We start from the raw sequence: 18,406 nt of genomic DNA on the forward strand, positions 1-18,406 counted from the left end.
CATAACAAGTTATACTATTAAAAATTAATATACTAGAATTACATATATTAACATAGAAAAATGTATTTCAAAGATCCAGTGTTTAGTGAATAAAATAAAGTTGCTGAATGATACGATTATACATAGTTTGAAATGTTTAAAACTCTATATTATCAATTATACATTATAAATTATATAAACTTTCCTGGCAATAATAAAAACTACATTTAAGATATTGACTCTGAGATAGGAGGAAAGAGAAGAGTGGATTTAGGGGGCCTGAACTGAACCTGTTACATTTTATTTTGAATGATTATATCTCAGGCAGATATGTCAACCTGTTAAGTTTTGACAGAGCTATTAGGTTGGGGCAAAAGTGATTATGGTTTTTGCCATTGAGAGTTTGTGTTTATTAAGTGAATATAAAAATGAACAATACAAGTGTGGATGGAATTTTAAAAGGTTGAGAGAATAAAAGAATTCCAGATTAGAACGTGGACAAGGGCAGAGGCATGAGGCAGTGATGTGTAAGGCATGTTGAGAAGTCAGAGAGAAAACTACATGCTCTCAGAGACAGCGTAGTTCAGAGAAAAGCAGTCAGAGAGAAGACTTACTTCTAGGTTCAGCTTTGCTTTTTCTTAACAGTAATTAACCTCAGGCCTCATGGTCCTCATCTTTGAAATGATGATAGTAAGAGTGTTGACCTTTCAAGGTTGTTTGAAAATCTAATAAGAAGTGCAGGGAAGGTCTGAGCACAGTACTCATCCCTTGAACTTCCTCCACAAGTGCCTGCCCTTAGTGCTGGGTAGTGACTGTGGGAAGGAGAGGGAGTATGGAGGAGGGGCAAAGGTAGCCTGGCACCAGATCTCTGCAGATCTTGAACGTCTTCAGACTCTATTCTGAAGACAGTGAAAAACGATTGATGATATTTTAGTAAGAAAATAACCTGAGGAGGCCCCAGTGAAATGGCGGCTGTGAAGGCTAAGAGTCATGTGAGAGACCTTCCTAGAGGAACCCCGTCAGAGTTTGATGACAAATTATACAAAGGGAGCAGATGACACTGGAATTTCAAGTACAAGTGAGTTTAAGAGAAAGGTGCTAATAGCATAAATAGAAAAGGAAGCATACAGTTACTTTGGACATAAATTGGGTTTTATAAGAAACTTTAAAATTGGCACCATTGGTCCAAATTTCCTCTCCCCCACCTTAAATCCATCAACACTGTAGGAGTCTTCAATAAAGCTTTGTAAACACTCTTTCCCTGCAAGCACTGTAATGATTTGTGTCCAGAATGCCTCAATTTAAATCCTGGCACTGCTAACATACTTCCAGTCTCAGTTTGCTCATCTGTCAAATGGGAATAAGAACACCTAATTCATAGGGTTCTTGTGAAGATGAAATGCACTGTGTTCCAGACCCATAATTCTGCATAAGAATGTGCCCTGGGGCTTTAACCAGAAAGGAGGATGAATTGTTGCCAAGAACTTTAAAGTGAATGTGCTTCTAGTTTATTACAGGTTTACAGAAAGATGATGACATTTTCTGGCTTAGACAGTAATGAAGAAGTTCAAAACAGCAATTCTCCTTTTTTACAGCATAGCTATTTAGCTTGAGCAAGTTAAAGCACTGGTGAATAATTTATTGCAAAATATGCTTTACAATGTGTACAGTTTAATCAAAGAAAAGCTCAGAAAGGGTCAACTTCAGAAAGAGAGGTACTAACTCAGGCTATAGGTATAGTTTTTCTAGTTAGAACATCGAAACATAGATGAATTAAGGAAAATTGATAGTCACTTATTTGAGAAGAAACACTTTTAGTTTTGGGTGGGTCAAGAATTAGTTGCTTAGCAGGGTTTTGGTGTTCACTGGCTTCAATCCTAAGAACTGAATAAGAAGCCACTGCAGCCCTGCATTAGGAATGGATGTGCAGGCTTAACAATCCATGTCTGCAAGGCCAGGGCTCTTCTGGCTGGGATTCAGATGGGCACATACAGGTATGGCAACGTGCAGTTTGTTTTCTAGGCCTTGAGTAGGTGAAAAAAGCTAAATTATCATGATTCTTATGAGTCGGTAAATGCTAAGGGTCTGTGATGGTAAGCAGTATTTTCAGGTTTATTGTAATTGACTTAGTATCACAACAACATCCTCTCAAACTTTTTCACTCTCCTCTGAGCACCTACTGGTCAGAAATTTCAGCACTGTTTTACATGAATAATTATACATTCGTGTGTTTGTTTGCATTTTATAATTTTTATTTTCTTTTTTGTGGGTGTATTTTAGGTGTATATATTTATGGGGTGCATGAGATGTTTTGATAGAGGCAAGTAATGCATAATAATTACATAATGGAAAATGGGGTTCCATTCCCTCAAGCATTTATCATTTGTGTTACAAACAATCCAATTATATCCTCTTAAAAAATATGTTTCCAACTTTTATTTTAAGTTCAGGGGTACAGGTGCAGGATGAGCCAGTTTGTTACATAGGTAAACATGTACCATGGTGGCTTGCTACACAGATCATCCCATCTCCCAGGTATTAAGCCAGCATCCATTAGCTATTCTTCCTGATCCTCTCCCTCCTCCCACCCTACACCCTCCAACAGGCCCCAATGTGTGTTGTTTTCAAACGTACAATTAAGTTATTATTGACAACAGTCACCCTGTTGATCTATAAAATACTAGGCCTTATTCATTCATTCTGTTTCTTTGTACTCTTTAACCACCCCCACTTCTCACCCATCTCTCTACTACCCTTCCCAGCCTCTGGTAACAATACTTCTACTCTCTGTCTTCATGGGTTCATTGTTTTGACTTTTAGATTCCACCAATAAGTGAGAACATGTAATGTTTGTCTTTCTGTGCCTTGCTTATTTCACTTAACATACCGATCTCCGGTTCCATCCATGTTGTTGCAAATGACTGAGTCTCCTTTTTAAAAAATTTTTTTATGGCTGACTGGTACTCCATTGTGTATAATTACCATGTTTTCTTTATCCATTTATCTGTTGATGGATACATAGGTTGCTTCCAAATCTTGGCCATTTTGACCAGAGCTACAATAAACATGGGAGTGCAGACATCTCTTTGATATACTGATTTCCTTTCTTTGGGGTATACCCAGTAATAGGATTCCTGGATCATATGGTAGCTCTATTTTTAGCTTTTTGAGGAACCTGCAAACTGTTATCCATAGTAGTTGTACTAACTTGCATTCCCACCAACAGTGTATGAGGGTCCCCTTTTCTCTACATCCTCACCAGCATTTGTTAAGTCATTTTAACTGGGGTGAGATGATATTTTATTGTAGTCTTGATTTGTGTTTCTCTTATTGTTAATGATATTGAGCAGATTTTTATAAGTCTATTTGCCATTTGTATGTCTTGTTTTGAGAAATGTCTGTTCAAATTTTCTGTCCATTTTTTGATCAGATTATTGGATTTTTTCCTATAGAGTTGTTTGAGCTCCTTATATATTCTGGTTGTTAATCTCTTGTCAGAGGGATAGCTAGCAAATATTTTATCCCATTCTGTGGGTTGTCTCTTCACTTTTTTGGTTGTTTCCTTTTCTGTGCAGAAGCTTTTTAATTTGAGGTGATCCCATTTGTTCATTTTTGCTTTTGTTGTCTGTGCTTGTGGAGTATTACTCAAGAAATCTTCGGCCAGACCAATGTCCTGGTGAGTTTCCCCAATATTTTATTGTAGTAGTTTGATAGTTTGAAATCAGATGTAAGTATTTTATTCATTTTGATTTGATTTTTGTATATGGCAAGAAATAGGGGTCTAGTCTCATTCTTTTTCCCACTGTATGTTCTTGGCACCTTTGTTGAAAATGAGTTCACTGTAGGCGTGTGGATTTGTTTCTGGGTTTTCTATTCTGTTCCATTGGTCTATGTGTCTGTTTTATGCCAGTACCAAGCTGTTTTTGTTACTATAGATTTGTATTATAATTTGAAGTCAGGTAATATGATTCTTCCAGTTTTGTTCTTTTTGCTTAAGATGGCTTTGGCTATTCTGGGTCTCTTGTTGTTCCATATAAATTTTAGGATAGGGCTTTCTATTTTTTGAGAAGTGTTATTTGTATTTTGATAGGGATTGCATTGAATCTGTAGATTGCTTTAGGTACTATGGACATTTTAACAATATTAATTCTTCCAATCCATGAACATAAAATATCTATTTTTTTGGTGTCCTCTTCAATTTCTTTCATCAGTGTTTTATAGTTTTTATTTTTATTTATTTATTTTTTTTAGACAGTCTCACTCTGTCACCCAGGTTGGAGTGCAGTGGTACAATTTCGGCTCACTGCAAACTCTGCCTTCTAGGTTCAAGTGATTCTCCTGCCTCAGCCTCCTGAGTAGCTGAGATTACAGGTGCTCACCACCACCTCCAGCTAATTTTTGTATTTTTAGTAGAGATGGGATTTTGCCATGTTGGCCAGGCTGGTCTTGAACTCCTGACCTCAAGTGATACACTCGCCTCAGCCTCCCATAGTGCTGGGATTACAGGCATGAGTCACTGCACCTGGCCAGTGTTTTATAGTGTTTACTGTAGAAATTTTTTACTTCTTCAGTTAATTCCTAGTTATATAATTTTATTTGTGGCTATTGTGAATGGGATTACTTTTTTTTTACTTCTGTTTCAGATCGTTCGTTACTGACATATATCAGGTTGGTGCAAAAATAATTGCAGTTTTTGCCATTAAACGTAATAGCAAAATAGCAATTACTTTTGCACCAACCTAATAGAAATGCTACTGATTTTTGTATGTTGATTTTCTATCCTGCAACCTTACTGAATTTATTATTAGTTCTAACAATTTATTTGTGGAGTCTTTAGTTTTTCCTAAATGTAAGATCATATCAATTTTAAACACGGATAATTTAATTTCTTCCTTTTCAATTTCGATGCTTTTTATGTCATTCTATTGCCTGATTGCTCTAGCTAAGATTGTCAGTACTGTGTTGAATAACAGTGGTGAAACCGGGCATCCTTGTTACATTCCAGATCTTAAAGGAAAGGCTTTCAGTTTTTTTTCCCTATTCAGTATGATGCTAGCTGTGGGTCTGTCATATATGGCTTTTATCATGTTGAGGTATGTTCCATCTATCCTCAGTTTTTTGAGGGTTATTATCATGAAAGGATGTTGAATTTTATTAAATGCCTTTTCAGAGCAAATTGAAATGATCATATGGTTTTTGTCTTTCATTCTGTTGATATGATGTATTTCGTTGACTGATTTGCGTATGTTGAACCATCCTTGCATCACCGGGGTGAATCCCACTTGGTCATGATGAATGATCTTTTTAGTGTATTGCTGAATTTGGTTGGCTAATATTTTGTGGAGGATTTTTGCATCAATATTTATCAGGGTTATTGGCTGGTAGTTTTCTTTTTTTAAATGTGTTTTTGCTTGGTTTTGTTATCAGGGTACTGCTAGTCATGTAGAATGAGTTTTGAAGTATTCCCTCCCCTTTGAGGTTTGTTTGTTTGTTTGTTTGGAATAGTTTGAGTAGGATTTGTATTAGTCTTTAACTGGTAGAATCATCAGCAGTGAAGTCATCATGTCTCAGGCTTTTCTTCACTGGGAGAAGGCTTTTATTTACGGCTTCAATATCATTATTTGTTATTAGTATGTTCAGGTTTTGTATTTCATTGTGGTTCAATATTGGTACATTGTATGTATCTAGGAATTTGTCCCTTTTTTCTTGATGTTCCAATTTATTTGGCATATAGTTGCTCACAGTAGCCACTAATGATCCTTGGAATTTTTGTGGTGTCAATTGTAATGTTTCCTTTTTCATCTCTGATTGTATTTATTTGGATCTTCTCTCTTTTTTTCTTAGTTAATATGGCTAAAAGTTGTCTATTTTGTTTAACTTTTGAAAAAACTGCTTTTCTGTTTCATTGATATTTTGTATTGTTTTCTTTATTTTAATTTTATTTATTTCTCCTCCAATCTTCACTATTTCTTTTCTTCTAATTGTGGGTTTGGTTTGCTCTTGCTTTTCTAGTTCTTTAAGATGCATTGTTAGGTTGTTTATTTGAAATTTTTCTTCTTTTTTGATGTAGGCATTTATAGCTATAAACTTTCCTCTTAGTACTGCTTTTGCTGTATCCCATAGCTTTGGTATGTTGTGTTTCCATTATCATTTATTTCAAGGAATTTTTCAATTTTCTTCTTAGTGTCTTCATTGACCCATTGGTCATTCAGGAGCATATTATTTAATTTTCAAATATTTATATAGCTTCCAAAATTCCTCATGTAATAACATGATTTCTAGTTTTAATCAATTGTGGTCAGAGAACATGCTTGTTATTACTGAAATTTTTTGAATGTTTTAAGACTCATTTGTGACCCAACACATAGTCTATTCTTGAGAACAATCCGTGTGTGAAGAAGAAAATGTGTATTCTGCAGCTGTTGGATGAAATTCTCTGTAAATATCTATTAGATCCATTTAGTCTACAGTGCAGATTAAGTCCAATGTTTCTTTGTTGATTTTCTCTCTGGAAGATCTGTCCAATGCTGAAAGTGGAATGTTGAAGGCTCCAGCTATTATTGTATTGGAGTCTGCCTCTCTCTTTAGCTCTAATAATATTAGTTTTATATATCTGAGTGCTCCAGTGTTGGCTGCGTATTTAAAATTGTTTTATCCTCTTTTGAATTGACCTCTTTATAATTGTATAGTGACTTTCCTTGTCTCCTTTTACAGTTTTTGTCTTAAAGTTTATTTTGTGTGATACACGTATAGATACTTTTGCTCTTTTTTGCTTTCTATTGTCATGGAGTATTTTTTTCCATCCCTTTATTTTCCACCTATGTGTGTCTTTATAGGTGAAGTGTGTCTTTTAAACAACAGATCAAGGGGTGATTTTTCTTTTTAAATTTTATCTATTCAGCCACTTTATGTCTTTTGACTGGAGAGTTCAGTTTCCAACTGATCTGTTGTAGGAAATGGATCAATAGGTCTTGTGTTTTTTTCATCCATTTAGTCACTCTATGTCTTTTAAATGAAGAGTGAAGAGTTTAGTCCATTTACATTCAATGTTATTATTGGTAAGTAAGGACTCACTCCTGCCGGTTTGTCATTTGCTTTCTGGTTGTTTTGTGGTCTTCTCTTCCTTCCTTCTTTCCTTCCTGTCTTCCTTTTAGTGAAGGTAATATTCTCTGGTGATATGATTTAGTTTCTTGCTTTTTATTTTTCATGTATCTGTTGTATGTTTTTTGGTTTGAAGTTACCATGAGGCTTCCAAATACTATCTCATAACTCATTATTTTAAGCTGATAAAAACTTAACACTGTTTGCATAAACAAGCAAAAAGAAAACTAATAAAGACTCTATTTCTTAACTTTTCCAATCTTCAACATTTTAACTGTTTGTTGTTACCATTTATATCTGTTTGTACTGGCTATGTCTTGAAAAGTTGTAGTTATTATTTTTGATTGGTTCATCATTTCATCTTTCTTCTTAAGTCATGCAGTATTATAATATTTTGTGATTTTCTGTGTACTTACTATTAAGAGTGAGTTTTGTGCTCTTAATGTCCTTTTTTTCTGATTGAAGTACTCCCTTTAGCATTTCTTGTAGGACAGGTCTGGTGCTGATGAAATACCTCAGCTTTTATTTGTCTAAGGACGTCTTTATTTCTCCTTCATGTTTGAAGGACAATTTAGCCAGATACACCATTCTAGGGTAATTTTTTTTTCCTTTAGCACTTTAAATATGTCATGCCACTCTCTCCTGTCCTTTAAGGTTTTCACTGAAAAGTCTGCTATCAGATGTATGGGATCTCCATTATATGCTATTTGTTTATTTTCTCTTGCTGCTTTTAGGATCCTTTCTTTATCCTTGATTTTTGGATGTTTGATTATTAAATGCCTTGAGGTACTCTTCTTTGGGTTACATCTGCTTGGTGTTCTATAACCATTCTGTACTTGGATATTTATATATTTCTCTATGCGTGGGAAGTTATTTGTTATTATTCTTTTGAATAAATATTTTTACCTCTGTCTCTCTCTACTCCCTCTTTAAAACCAATAACCCTTAAATTTGCTGTTTTGAGGCTATTTTCTAGATCCTGTAAGCATGCTCCATTGTTTTTTATTCTTTTTTCTTTTGTCTACTCTGACTGTGTATTTTCAAATAGCCGGTCTTTATGTTCACTAATTATTTCTTCTGCTTGATCAATTCTGCTATTAAGAGACTCTGATGCATCTTTCAGTATGCCAGCTGCATTTCTCAACTTCAGAATTTCGGCTTGATTATTTTTAATTATTTCAATTCCTTTGTTAAATTTATCTGATAAATTTCTGAATCCCTTCTCTGTTCTCTGAATTTCTTCAAAACAACTATTTTGAATTCTTTGTTTGAAGAAACATATCTTTGTTTCTCCAGGATTAGTCCCTGATGTCTTATTTAGTTCATTTGGTGTGATCATGTTTTCATGGATTGTTTTGATACTTGTAGATGTTCTTCAGTATTTGGGCACTGAAGAGTTAGGTATTCATTTTAGTCTTCGCAATCTGGGCTTGTTTGTGTCTATCCTTCTCGGGAAGAGTTTCCAGATATTTGGTGTTGTGATCTAAGCTATATCTGCTTTAAGAGGGGCACCAAGCCCAGCAATGCTGTATTTTTTTGTAGACCCTTAGAGGTACCACCTTCATGGTCTTAGACAAGATCTGAAAGCATTCTCTGGATTACCAGGCAGAGATTCTTGTGCTCTTCCCTTACTTTCTTCCAAACAAATAGTCTCTCTCTATCTGTTCTAAGCAACCTAAAGCTGGGGGTGAAATGATGCAAAAATTCCTGTGGCCACCACTTTTAGTACTGCATAGATCAGACCTGGAGCCAGCACAGCACTGGGTCTCACTGAAGGCCTGCTATAATCATTCCCTGGCTACTGCCTATGTTTGCTAAAAACCTGGGAACTCTACAATTAGCAGGTGGCAAAACCAGCCTGGCCTATGCCTTTCCCTTCAGGGTGGCAAGTTCCCTCATGTCCTGAGCAGATCCTAGCTCCCAGATTACATTTCTAGACACACCCTGGGCCAGAAGGGAATCTGCTGCCTTGAAGGGAAGGATCCAGTCCTGGCGGGATTTATCATCTGCTAACTGAAGAGTCCGTGGGCCCTGAAAAACCAGCATCAACACCCAGGCACTATGTTAAGGACCTTGGGTGAGCCTCTCAGACTTGAGGGTTTCAGGTGAGACTCAGCACATTCCCAGTTATGATGACTATGGGATGAGACTACTTCTGCTTGATAAAAGTGGAGGGAAAAGTAAAGGGAATTTGTTTTGCACCTTAGGTACCAGCCTGGCCACAGAAATGTAGAGCAGCAAGCAGGCTCTTGAGGTCCCCAATTCTAGGACTTAGTTCTTGCACAGCATTTCTGGACTGAATCTAGTGTAAATGTTTCTTGTGCACATTGGGGAGTTATGAATAGCTTTGTAAATGAGGATCACAGAAAATGAACTCCAGATTCTCCAGTGCTATCCCAGGGTGGAGAGCTAGACAGGAGCCTACTGCCTTGAAGGGTAAGTCCCAGGCCAGGCAGCATTCAGCACAAGCTGACTGAAGAGCCCCTGGGCCTTAACGGAACATTAGCAGTAGTCTGGCAGTACTCCCCATGAGCCTGGCCGTGGTGATAGAGTGAGGCTCCTCTGCCTTTGGAAAGGGGAGGGAAGAGTGGGAAGGGTTGCAATTTGTTGTTTGAGTGCAATACAATGGAACACTGGGTTGACTTCTAAGGCTTTTAACTAGAGTCCCTGACTCCCTCTGAACCTGCTCAGGACTTGAGGGAACTTGCCACCCTGAAGGGAAAGGCATAGGCCTGGCTGACTTTGCCAACTGCTAAGGACAATAAGCAGACTCTTGAGGTCCCCAGTTCCAGGACTTGGCTCTTAGAGAACATTTCTGGACAGAGTCTAGTGTGAATGTTTCCTGCACACAGTGGGGAGTCATGAATACCTTTGTGAATGAGGATCATAGGAACTGAACTCTAGGTTCTCCAGTGCTGCTCCAGGGTGGCAAGCAGTCTGCCATTACATGTACTCCCTAGCCTGAAACCAAATATGCAGGTGGTCCTGTACAATTGCACCATTATGATCAGTAGATCCAAATAAGCAAAGCCATAGAAAGGGGCTGCCTGCAACCCTGACATCTCCTATAAAGCTGCGGAGTCCTGTGGGGGCTTGGAAAGTAATCACACTGATGTTAATTGATGTCAATTGGAGAGCATTTTTAGTGATTTGGAAGATCAAAAGAAAATCCTTTAATGTAATTTTCAAGATCAGACCATGTGGCAGCTGTAAGGAATGAAGAAACCAGTGCCAGTGGACTCACTTATTACTGTAGGGGTCTACTGGTCACCAAGGTCATCTCCACTTGGATGTGCCCAGTCAGCAGGCAGACATAATTCAATTGTTGTCCCTCCAAGGGCAACTCCAAGCCTGAAGCCTGTCACAGGGAGTCAGAGAATCAGAGAAGGCTAGCGCTGATGAGTGCTCAGAAGCCTTTATCTGTCCCTGCTTCTGGCAAATAGAGGATCAGAGTCACAGACTGCAAAGCAGAGAAGACTTAATCATGGAGCCCAGGAGCCAGTGATGACAATTGAGCACTGTAAGGGACAGAGAATTGTAGCCTAAGGCTCTATGCTCTGTCACCATATTTTCCAAATAAAAAAGCCAGGGCATGTACTCTGACAAAGGATGTATTCCTACTTGTGATTAATTTTCATGGAAAGACAAAGGGAGAAAACATTTACAGTATAAACTGTCGTGGAAAATTCACGTGGAAAATGGATGCACAGTCTTACAAACTGGAGGAGGCCTGGGAATCAATTGGCTGCAGTGGTTTGAGAGGAAGCTGTTCCAAGTTGCAGTTCTGTGTTTGAAAGGATAAAAGTGAAGTGCCAGCCACAGCAGGAAGAAAGAGAGAAAGTGTGACATCTCCTAAAGGATGCCTGTCTTAGAGTATGCATTCAATAAATATTTATTACTGAATAAATGAATAAATAAATTGATAGCCACAAACTACACAAGGAATATCAGCTATACTAGAAGCAGATAAGCAATGATGTTCCCAGGCTATAGAAAGAATTGCAGTCATTCCCTAGACCTTCCTGTTCAAATTATGGTCACTGAGCAGCAGCACTGGCATCACCTGGGAACTTGTCAGAAACGCAAAAATTCGGAATCCACCGTGACCTAATGAGTTAGAGCTTAGATTTTAATCAGCTCTCCAGGTGATCAAGTGCACTTTAAAACTTGAGAAGCTCTGCTGGGAGGGCACGCCCAGTTACAGGAAGTAAGAAAGACAGATGGATAGGATCCGGGGTGTGTGGGAACCGTCTGAGAATTGGGTAATCCGAGATCTAAACAATCATAGTTTAAGAGCTGTGAGGAAAGGTAGTTAAAAATCACAGGTTTCCTGAAGGACAAACCCACAGAATGAAGTATAAACAGAAACAACCACAAGTTGAGAGAGGTGATTATAGTCAGAGGTTGTGTGAGAAACAGACCAGGCACAGGAACAGAATAAATGAGAACTGTCTAATGTAAGGGTCTACACACATCTAAATAAATAAATAAATATTGAATTCAAAACTTTCCCTGGTGTCAAACATAAAAGAGAACTCCCTTTATTTTATTTTATTTTATTTTATTTATTTATTTTTTTTTTGAGACGGAGTCTTGCTCTGTTGCCCAGGCTGGAGTGCAGTGGCCGGATCTCAGCTCACTGCAAGCTCCGCCTCCCGGGTTCACGCCATTCTCCTGCCTCAGCCTCCCGAGTAGCTGGGACTACAGGCGCCCGCCACCTCGCCCGGCTAGATTTTTGTAGTTTTTAGTAGAGACGGGGTTTCACCGTGTTAGCCAGGATGGTCTCGATCTACTGACCTCGTGATCCGCCCGTCTCGGCCTCCCAAAGTGCTGGGATTACAGGCTTGAGCCACCGCGCCCGGCCTATTTTATTTTATTTTAAGCATTCCTTTGGAGAGCTTGGAATGATAAATGCTTTCTGTGACTGAGCTGCATGTAAATCTTTTTAAAAGCTAAATAAGACTCTTAACAGTTTTGCTTCCCAGGAATGCCTTTCTTGTGGGCATTAAAATGTGAAATCAGGGAGGGTACTGCCCTGTCTTCCCGCCTCTGAGGGAGTTTACCTTAGGTGCCGGCTCCAAGCTGCAACTAACTGCTCACCATAAAATTAAAGTCTTATTTTTCCTATGATTAGAGACAATTAACCTGTATGTAATAGATTGTATCTGTCTAGAAATATAATTGGCGAGATTTCTTTCTGTTTTGTAATCTCTTTAGTGGACTGTCTGTGACCCACATGGCAGTCTGGTTTAATGCTTGATTATTAATATGACTTCATTCATTTTTGCATTTTGTGAAGATGATCATTTTGGGTTAGCAGGATATTTTACTTTTAATTATTTCCCCAACAGCAATAATGGGGGCAAGAATTGGACAGTCTGTTACTGACTGTGTGTAGATAAAATGATTCTCATTACAACTGTTGAAGGACAGCAGAGTCAAAGTGGATGGTGGCTTGATTTGTATCTGAGAGTTCATGATATATAGTAACAGATATTCATTACATCTCTTAAAATGGAATTAAAACTGTTTGATGGTGTAAAAGCAGGAATTGCATTTTAGGTAGAAGAGACACAGTTCTGAGAGTCTAAATCTCTTGAGTACCTTTCCCTCTGTGGGAGCCAAGGTCCTAAAGGTTTCCTGAAAAAATACTGACATGATGCAGGAGAAAAAGCATACAAATCTATTTAATGTGTATGCATGGGAACCTTCAGAATAAAGACCAAAAGATACAGGGGGAATTGTGAATTTTTATGCTTAGGTTCAAGAAAGCATGGACAACCATGTAGAAGCATGGTTGGAAAAGAGGGTGTGATCTAATGTTAATAGACAGAGTGGGGAAACTCAGCAAGGCCTGTCTGTCTGGATTCCTCTTGGCATCTCTGAGCATGTGTTCCTTCTTTCTGGGTATGGGGCAGGACCCTCTCTAGAATGGGGGTTTTATGACCTGCAATCAAACAAGGTAGGTCAGATAATTTCCTTATGGCCAGTTTTTACGAAGAAAGGTAGAGGAAAACTTAGAGCAATATTTTTAGGTTTTACGACTAGCTTTGGGAAAAAGGAGTTCCAGTTTCTATGACCTGCCTTAGGGATGAGGGATTCTAGTTTCTATAGCTGCTTTGGGGTAGAATGGGACTGACAGACAGAAGGCCAGAAGAAGGTCAGAGATAAACTTTTGCATCTGAGATTTTCATTTTGGGATTTTGTTTTCTGAGCCTCAACATCTCAAACTGGCAAGAATAGTGGTCTGTCTGGTTCTCAAAGTCACTGATGGTGGCCCTGTGGAAAGCAAGCCTGAGCATCCTACCCTTGCCACCCCAGGAACCCTGCCTCTGAGGGCCTGGACACAATCATATGTCCTGGCTCACTGATTTTGCACAAAGGGATTATAGCCTAGAGCAGTAGGATTATCTATGAAACTGGTACTTCTTCTCCAGAGGGTCCCCACAAGTGTTTGTTTCCTCAAACAGTTATTAAACATCCTGTGGTACCAGGGTCGGCACTAGGTACTGGTGGTATATGCTAGATAAAGCTCAGGTCTTACTCTCGAAGAGCTCCTAGTTTCTTGAGGAAGAAAAGCCTATCAATGATTATGGCAGAGGGTGGTAAGTGCCATTATGAGTTCTGAACAAAAAATGGTGAAAGTTCTGAGGGAAACTGATAGCCTGGGGAAGGGTCAGGAAAGCCTTCTAAAAGGGAGGACAGCTGAGCCCTGTCTTGAAGCTGGAAATCCAGTCTCTTTAGCCTTGACTCTCACATTGCTTCTCTGTGGACTGGCTAGTTCCTAAGATCTAAACTTTCCAAATCTCAGCTTATGCAGCCTCCACCAGGATCCCTTCAATGGCTCTGCAAAGCTAGGATAGGTGATGCTTTTGTGTGTCTCATGAAGCCCTGCCAGTCAGCCTCACAATACATTGTGAGCTCCTTTAGGGCAGGGACATTTTTGTACTCACCTCTGTATCTTCTGCACCTAGCATGGTGCCTGGCATACAGGTAGTAAGTACTTAATACATACCTGTGAAATGACTGAATGTTAGGTGAAGAGCAGTTATTGAGGTGTATGAAAGAGGAGGTTTGGGAGGAAAGGGACATTATTGACATTATCAGTAGAGGGAACAGCATGAACATATGAAGGCAAAAAGCAGTTAAGTATTCTGTGTAATGAGTGACAAACACTTCCAAGTTGCCAGAGCACACACTGGAAGGGAGAAAGTGGCAGGAGATACTACTGGGAAATTAAGCAGAGAATGTGCTTCAGTTTAATGGTAAATGGAGTCAAGTGCCCTCCTCCATTGAACTCTGTCTCCCTTTGGCAGTTTCTGGGAGGATTGCCCATCAAAATTGACATCTACTTAATGTGTACATGGTACAGATGAGTCTCCCGTGTGACCCACAGAGATGGAATATTTCCAGAAGTGGAATTAGAAAACAAATATGCTGGTCTTAAGTGCAGCCCATTGTGAACCTCTGGGGGACCTTCCCCAGAAAGACAGTATTCATCTCAGAGGGAATCCTCATGCAAATTGGATTCAGGAATTTGGCATAACATGCAACCACAAATATATAATTAGCACCTAATATGTTGCAGAATGTCTGACAAGACCCTGCTTGGCTAATAGGAGTTTTCAGCATAATTGTGTTTATGGACAAGGTCCATGATACACAGACACTAAATCATTTACAGCTTAGTGTCTGTGTATCCCAATCTAACCCAGTTTTGAGACTTAGTACAATATAATCTTTAGTGGGACAAGAGCTGACCTCAGTAATGATATTGGGAGGAACCATGGAAATCAGGCAGGGTGGTGCATTGAGATAGATCTGAATGCGGTGTCAGAGGATCTGAATTCTGTTCCTTGCTCTGTCCGAAATGAGTTCTGTGTTCACTGACAAGTCATATACCTCTCTGACCCCCACATGCCTTATCTCAAAACAAGTTTTTACTGAGTTGTTTTGAGAATAAAATGAGATCGTGGGTGTGGAACTCTGAAATAATAAACAATTTTGGCATTTTCTTCTTACTAATAAAAATCAGTGCTGAAATTGATGAAGCAGTCACTATGAGAGTAGCCCAGTGCCAGGGGAAATAAGGGACACAGAGAAATAAAGCTTCCTATTCCCACCTTCAAAATTTTGTTCTGTTTTACTTTGGCAGTAAAGACAAAACCAACATGTACATATAATAGAGAACAATTAAGCACTCACATTTAATGAAATCTGAGTTCAAATAACACAGTAATTATTGACAGATGGAGTTGCTAAGGAAGGCTGCAAGCTGAATGAGTTTACCTTTTCTTTTTTCCTCCCTTTTCTTTTCTTTCTCTATCGTCACTTTCAGAAAAAAACCATCACAAGTCTCCACACTTATTCATCATAAAAACTCTCAGCAAACCAGGACTAGAAGGGAACTACCTTAATCTGACAAAATTTACTTATGGAAAAACCTACAACCAATGTAATATTTAATGGTTACATTCAAGGCTGTCTGATCTCACACATTAATTCAATACTCTACTGGAGGCTGTGACAATCCAGTGAGGCATGAAAGGTTAATAAATGTCATTAAGTTTGGGAACAAATGTGCAGCTCTCTCTTATTGCAGGAAACATTATTTTCTGTAGAAAATGCTAAGGAAACTACAAAGAAATAAATAGAACTAAAAGGTGAGTGTATCAAGGTTGCAAGATACAAAGTCAATATACAAAATTAATTGTAGTTTTGTATATTAGCAGAAAATTTCAAAAATAACAAAAATATTTACAGTATCTTCAAAAGATAAGCATAGAACACTTAGGTATAAATTCAATAAAATATGCTCAATACCCGTACTGTTAAAACTACTGAAGATTGCTAAAAGAAATTAAGAAGACCTGAATAAATGCAAGATATACTATGTTCATGAGTTGGAAGACTCAATAGAAAATTATCTTCCGATTATATAAAATTCTAGAATAAGCCAAAGTAGTCTAGAATTGAAAAAAATTCAGGACACTCTAGAGGAACAGAATTACTGATTGATCAAGGAATGGGCAGATATATGCATTTACCAAAACTCATTAAGTTTTATATCTAATAATTTTATGTTTCACTGAATGTAAATGTTATCTAAGGAAAGAATATAAATCATATTGATCATCTGTCTATGTCTCTGTCTCTCTCTCTCTCCATACATTTGTGTGGTTGTGTTTTAAATATACATATATTTTTTAGATATTAATCATTGAGAGGGTCTAAAAGCTGTGACACACCAGTAGCAATGAGCACATTTTGAGCCCAGATTTTGATTTCTAAATGTCATTCTCTGGTATAAAGAACTAAATCTCCTTGGAGAAACGGATGACCCCAGAGCTGAGGCAGAGGAACTATGAGCTGATTTTGGGACATTTTATTTTTCTAGAAAGTAAGGACTACACACACACACACACACACACACACGCACACACATTCATAATAAAGCAAATGATCAAAATGTACATACATGGTAAATCTGGGTAAAAGTTACATAAGATTTTCTTGTACTTTTCTTGCAATTTTTGTGTAAATTTGAAATTATATTACAGTAAAAATTATCAAAACAGTTGAGGGATAATTAAAAGTAAGAATAATGGTTACATCTTTAAGGAAGAAGAGACAGAAAGAGGCTGTGGGGAAAGGGCGTATAGGAGCATATGAAGACTTCTGAGGTGCTTGGAAATTTTTATTACTTAATCTCAGTATTAAACACATGGTTATCTTATAATTATTACTGACACTCTCAATTTATACCTATTTCTGTAGATATGATTACCTTCATAAAACAAAAAGAGACACCAATGGGACAGTAAGTTAGCATTCAAGATGACACTGTTTATTTATGGTGAAGTCAAGGCTAAAGCCCAAATCCATCAAGTCTATTTCTCTATCAGGTGATAATATTGGCAATGATAACAAAGTTAATATGCAGTTAGCCGGAGAACTCCAAATCCTAACCTCAACCATCCATCTTTCTCTACGTGGTCCTGAAGGGAAACACATACACAGAAAAATGCCCTGTTGACTGAGAAGGCAAAACTTTAATGCTGACCAGATTCTTGATCCCTAAATGAGTAAGCTAGGCTAAGTGTAGACTTTTTCTAGACTAGAGACAGGCAGGTCTGACAAACATGGCAAGTTAAGTGGTCTTCTCCATCCCAGTCTCCCTAACTATACCAAAGTTTTGGATTGTGTGTGATCTTAATGATGACAAAAAGTTTTCACCAGAGCTCCCCAGTTGGCAAGAGGAACAAAAAGTCTCCGTCTGTCTAGACTTATTTATATTCTGCTAAAATTTTTTTCATTCTTAGTAAAAGCTGCCCAATTAGGGTTCTTGCCCTCAACCAAGTAAAAATGATACTTACACTTGAGAATGGAGTAGAAAGTGAGTTGTGAGCTTGTCGTGGCCAGTAGACAGTATCATTTGTCTTTATTTATAAGCTATCCTAGTTACCAACAATGAGACCACAGAGGCAGGTATACAACTAGAGATTCACCAGTAGTGTAAATATGAAAAACTTGACAAATTAGAGTCTGTGGTATCTCATGAATAAGTCCAATCATAACAATTCTTTGTCTGCTTTCTTATTATGTGACTATAAAAAGATGTCAACAATGCATTTAAATTTTCCTGCAGAGAGGAAATATGCAGATCACAATGAAGGTAAGAATATGCTCACAACCATATGTTTGTTCTCACAAAAATATGTGCCAATATAAGAAATGTTCCATTTTGAAGTTTTTGGCACCATGTGGTGGTGGTGGGTTGAAACTTCCGTGGTGGGTTCTTTTGTTGTTTTTTTCTCCTTTCATATTATATCTTTACATTTTTCAATCTAAAGGTTTCTTTACTACCACCTCCTCCCTTACCTCCTCCCTGCTCCCCGCTCCCCAACCTTGATCTTTTGTACTAAGCACATTCCAAACAATGTCATATTTCATATACTTAGAGACAAAGGAAATGGTTGCTTAGCAACAAGGTCCTGGTAAAAATTTTAAGCATTCTTTTACTTTTACTTTCCATTTAGGGCAATGCTCAGGAAGCTGTTTTCAAGGAGATCCAGGACTACAAGAGAAAGTCTTCAAAAAATGTCTATGTAAAACAGAGTGAGGAGGAGGAGGACAATAATTAAGGGTTTGTTGTCACAATGCAAGAGGCATTCTCAGTAACAATGAGAATGGAGAGAAAGGATTGGAGAGACTTGGTCTAGGGTGGGACAGAGAGCTTCACCTTTCCATTTTCTATCTGGTTCCTCTGACTTCTCCAAAACTTAACGTGGGATTCAAATCAATTAGCTGAGAATGAAAGGCACAA

The 18,406-nt window shown here is 38.1% G+C and overlaps 1 long non-coding RNA gene across 1 annotated transcript; it reads right to left on the reverse strand.

The window, feature by feature from the left end:
• Positions 1–16,905: 16,905 nt before the first annotated feature.
• On the reverse strand, positions 16,906–17,961 carry LOC112607361. Its single transcript, XR_003115767.1, has 2 exons — positions 17,457–17,961; positions 16,906–17,078 (listed from the first exon to the last, which is right to left on the reverse strand). It is a non-coding gene; the product is annotated as an uncharacterized LOC112607361 (long non-coding RNA).
• Between the last annotated feature and the right edge of the window lie 445 nt (positions 17,962–18,406).

The sequence above is a fragment of the Theropithecus gelada genome, chromosome 14 (genome assembly GCF_003255815.1).
Source record: "Theropithecus gelada isolate Dixy chromosome 14, Tgel_1.0, whole genome shotgun sequence".
Classification (NCBI taxonomy): domain Eukaryota; kingdom Metazoa; phylum Chordata; class Mammalia; order Primates; family Cercopithecidae; genus Theropithecus; species Theropithecus gelada.